At 36.8% G+C, this 5,291-nt stretch overlaps 1 non-coding gene across 1 annotated transcript; it reads left to right on the forward strand.

The window, feature by feature from the left end:
- Positions 1–4,930: 4,930 nt before the first annotated feature.
- LOC117082929 lies at positions 4,931–4,998 on the forward strand. Its single transcript, XR_004436850.1, has one exon. It is a non-coding gene; the product is annotated as a small nucleolar RNA SNORD2 (small nucleolar RNA).
- The last annotated feature ends 293 nt before the right edge of the window (positions 4,999–5,291 follow it).

The following is a 5,291-nucleotide window of genomic DNA, read 5'->3' on the forward strand; positions in this document are numbered from 1 at the left end:
AGAAACAAGTATCTTCAGGGAGGAAAAAAACACTCAAGTATTTTCTTACTTAGAGCCAACCCAAATGGACACCAGAAAAGCCAGTAAGAAAATCTCCAACCCTGTGCTAATCAGAGCAGGGGGAAAGAGATTTGGCAAGATGAAAATTAAAGAAAAGCTATGGAACCTTTCCAAAGTATTCTTGATGAATAGTGAAGAGGTATTAAACATATCAGTAAAAGGAGATAGTGGATTTTACAAAGAATAAATTAAAGACTTTCCTATTTATTCTCCAAAAGTAAAGATTCATCATTGACCTGGTTAACCCATTATCCTCCAACTATCTTGACAACATCAAGTAGGAGCAACAAAGCCAAGACTAAGATATCTAAACAATAGTCAAAATTCTAAGTTTGTAAATTAGAGATTATTATAGGATGTTCATTTCTTGGGAAATAATAAGCAGGCTAGCTCCTGAATATCGAGTCACTATCAGATGTCAGGAGCAGCAGGCAAAAGATCTGGTATCTAGGAGTCAAGTAAGAGAACCAATGAATTAGTAGCATGAAACCAATGCTTAGCTTAAGCTCCCACTATCTGACTCTTTTCATATATTCTGTTAAGGTAGCATTACTCTGAATTGCCTGACCCCATATCATAGTGGAACAATAGTAATTGTCATATAACATAATAATTATAACTAAAATTAGTTGCATACTTAATGCATCATCAAGCACTCTTCTAAGTGCTACATCTATCTCTCACTTACCTTTGAATTATCCTATGAGGTGAGTACTGTTATTAGCCCCATTTTTCTTATAAAGAAACTGAAAATGAGAGAGGAAAAATATACCACTTATTATGCTATATCTTAAATGCAGTTAGCCTTTGGTATTTGTGGGTTCTGCATCCATAGATTCAACCAACCACAAATAAAAAATATTTGGAAAAAAATGGGACTACATTGTACAGGTAAAGACTTTTAAAAATTGATGGCCGGGCGCGGTGGCTCAAGCCTGTAATCCCAGCACTTTGGGAGGCCGAGATGGGCGGATCACGAGGTCAGGAGATCGAGACCATCCTGGCGAACACTGTGAAACCCCGTCTCTACTAAAAAATACAAAAACTAGCCGGGCGAGGTGGCGGGCGTCTGTAGTCCCAGCTACTCGGGAGGCTGAGGCAGGAGAATGGCGTGAACCCGGAGGCGGAGCTTGCAGTGAGCTGAGATCCGGCCACTGCACTCCAGCCCCGGCGACAGAGCAAGACTCCGTCTCAAAAAAAAAAAAAAAAAAAATTGATATTATTTTCTAAACAACACAGTATAACAGCTATTTACATAGCATTTGCAATGTATTAGGTATTATACACAATCTAGCAATGATTTAAAGTATGATGGAAAATGTGCATAGATTACATGCAGGTACTGTGTCATTTTATATAAGGGATTTGAGCTTCCCTGGATTTTAGTATCCACAGGGGCCCTGGAACCAATCCACCACAGATACTGAAGATGACTGTATTACTGTCTATTGTCACATACAAAGAAAAATGATTTAAATTGGCAGTTGGAGGCTAATTACAAATGTTTTGAAGAATATTGTGTGGTCCATAGTATGACAGGAGGGAAGTCTGACAACTAGCTGCCATGGCTGTGGTGCATCTTCTACTCTCCTCATTCTTTTATGGCAGAAACCAACTCACCCAGGGACAGTCAGATGCTTAGTGATAGATTCACACTAGGCTGATGGATAATGCTTATTTATAGTCATCCCAGTTCACATATTTACAGAGCAGGATATGTGCTTTAAATGGGAAGAATGTCATAGTGCTTCCTAGAGGATTTCCTACCTTCAAATTAAGATAGCCATGATATCTATTAATAATCAAAAATTTAGCTGATATGAGAGGAGTGACAATGAAGACAAAGGATAACTGGATATATTTTAACTCAGACCATGGAGAAGCCTGAAGAAATCTCTCTGCCATATACCTGTGGAAACATTTTGGTGACCAATGTGGTCCTATCTCCTACATTCAGCATTAAGCCCTATTCACTGTTGCCATCTACTTTTGTCCTGCTGAACTCCTTCATTATCTGTGTACATGCTTTAGATGGATTGATGGAAGTAAAACTGTATATATTAAGCTGTTCCTTTACCATTGTCTATATGTTGATTTAATTAGTTTAACTCATAGAAGAGAATATTTTTCCATTATGGTAATTCACAATCTGCTATGCCTGCTTACAGCAGGGATAATGGCAAAATACGGAAACATGCATATGAAAGTGAATTATTGAAAATGGCTTTGAATAATTGTATTCAATAGGTACAAACCAGGGACTTTAAATCTGCATTTTTTAGTAAAGCACCATGCATACTTGTGTTTACTCTGTGGTACCTCAAAGGTTCTGCGGTTTCCAACTCTTCAGTTCTGAAGTACTGCTCTCATTTATTGAATTGTCTAGTTATCACTATAATTAAGGGAAGTTAGGGCCAGACGCAGTGTCTCATGCCTGTAATCCCAGCACCTAGGGAGGCCGAGGCAGGCGGATCATAAGATCAATAAATCGAGACCATCCTGGTTAATACAGTGAAACCCTGTCTCTACTAAAAATACAAAAAATAGCTGGGCATAGTGGTGGGTGCCAGCTACTCGGGAGCTCGGGAGACTGAGGCAGGAGGATGGTGTGAACCCGGGAGGCAGAGCTTGCAGTGAGCCGAGATCTCACTACTGCACTCCAGCCTGGGCGACAGAGGAAAATCCCGTCTCAAAAAAAAAAAAAAAAAAAAAAAAGGAAGTTATTCCATTTACTCAAAAATTATCAGGACCAGATTATGGATTGCTTCAAGTTAGGAGTTACCAATCTCAGGTCAAGAATGGCCAAGTTTTTAGACCACAGTTTTCCACAAGGGAAAACTTGCAGTCCAACAAGCAAACTGTGTTTTGCTTTCATGTACTTACTACTCATAATGGACAGGAACTGTAAATAATGTGGTTATGTTTACAATGTAGGACTTAATGTTCAGATGTTCAAGCCATGTGGAAGGTCACAGTTTCAGTAATAGTCAAAATCAGAGTTGTTTGGTCAAATTGAGTGGGGAAAGCAGATTACATGAGAGCTAGAAAAGGCAGTGGTTTTCACTCAGTACTAAAGCTGGCAGATTACTATTGATCCTACAGCAAGGATTGCCTATCTTATAATTTAAGCAGTCATAGTAAGTGATTGGATAAGAACTATTAGGTTGGTGCACAAGTAATGGCAAAACTACAATTACTTTTTCACCAACCTACTATCTTGCTTTATTCCTTTCATTAGAGCAGAGATTTCTGGGTGGAGAAGTTGTCCTGTAAGTCTGCTTTATCTAGAAGATCTTCAGAGTTAAAGCAGATCATTTGGCATTCTTCTCAAATTTCTAGCTTCTACATTATCACATTCTTAGGAGGCACAAGCAAGAATGCACTGTCTGATCAGTAACAATAATAATATCTCCTCTTTGATCGAAATAATAGACACTGGAAACTCTAAAAGGTGGGAGGGTGAGCGGAATATGAGGGTTAAAAAACTAGCTATTGTGTACAATGTTCATTATTCAGGTAAAAGCCCAGATTTCACCACTATGCAGGTATCCATGCAACAAAACTGCGCTTGTAACCCCTAACTCTATTTTGAAAAATATCCTGTGAGCTCTTTTCTTATATGGGTCAGATTGTGAATCTTCAAAGTTTGTCTCTTCTCTGAACTTGTGACATTTATTTTTATGAAAAAAATAATATTTGGAAATTGTCAGCACTTTGATCTTAGATCATATTTTAAAAACTGTTTGTAATAGAATTATTAATGAGCATGGACATATGAGAAAACATTTGATCAGGAGATTGATAACTATCAAAAACAGCATGAGTCAAATGAGTTCTAAGTTTTCTTTGAGTCTAGTATCCTAAGATTTTAAGAGTTAGGGCTTGTTTTCTTTATAGTCTCGTCCTTGTTAGGAAACTATATTTGCCACTTTTATGCACACCTTACCAAATGTAGGATCAAACAAGATGTTTGGTCTTCTCCTCTGTTTTCCACGTCTATTATTGACCAGACAACTCAATCAGGAGAAGCAAAGCACCTTTGTTTCCAGCTGGGCTATTTTCTTTTTGATTACTTTGGTCCCTCAGACCTAAAACAAATCTTCCCTGCTTCCTATCAATTGTTTTGCTTTCTTTGTATTTGCTTCATTACATTCTTGAATTGATTTCTTTTGTCTGTTGGGTGCATTCGGCTCTGATCTTTATTCCTCACAAATATTTAAGTTTGCAGCAACTATAAAAGGAAGAAGATAATTTATACCTATTTTCTATGTTTCAGAGTTTACCACCAGTTGTTCTCCAGCAGCATCAAACAGTCAAATAATCCAGTTTGAGTTCTAGGTTAGTATTGATAGTATTCAGAAAAATGGTGGTCCTTCTGAAGGTCTCTTGTTTCAGCTGAACAGTGAATCATGACTTAGTTTTCACTGCTCGTTTGACTTTTTGTTGACCACAAGGAAAGGTGAATGTATTCTATTTGTTTAAGCTGAAATTTGAACTCTAACGAGGACAATATATGCTCAGATTCTGAGTCAAACCAGTAACTCATTCTAGCCCAGTGTTTCATCTTTAACATAAAAGTATTCTACAGTGAAGACTTAAATTTTCCTTATGACTTCATCAGAAATGGTCAGGAATTAACCCAAATATCAACGTTTGAGCAGATTTTTGATAAATACTAAATATTAATTCATTGTACTAATACAGCAACTGGTGTTCTATTAGAGAACTCAGTATTATTTAAAGTTAAGATTATGAGCTCTGGTGCCAAATCACATGAGTTTAAATATGTGCACTGCCTCTTACTGGTTTTGGATTTTGGGTAGCTTGCTTAAATTATCTCAGTGTATTGATTTCTAAAAAAAAATCTATCTGATGAATTGATGACAGTCATCTTTGGGAGTGACCTGAAATGAAGAGAATACTCACTGCTGATCACTTTATTATTTGAGCATAATTCCTGTTCTAAATGGAATACATGGTGTGAAGCAGAAGTGACGTTTTGATGTGGGATTTGTAAATATGTACCATGCCTTAAAACAAAACAAAACAAAATAAAACAAAAAAACAAAAAAACCCTACCTCACAAGATTAAGTGATATAATGCATATAAAGTATTTAGAATATTAGAATAGTTTCTAACACATGCTAAGTACACAAAAAATTAGGTATTAAGTTGTGTACTGGAAAATATGCTAAGTATATGTGATGGTTAATATTGACTGTCAGTTCGA

The sequence above is a fragment of the Trachypithecus francoisi genome, unplaced genomic scaffold, assembly GCF_009764315.1.
Source record: "Trachypithecus francoisi isolate TF-2019V2 unplaced genomic scaffold, Tfra_2.0 Lachesis_group9, whole genome shotgun sequence".
Lineage (NCBI taxonomy): Eukaryota > Metazoa > Chordata > Mammalia > Primates > Cercopithecidae > Trachypithecus > Trachypithecus francoisi.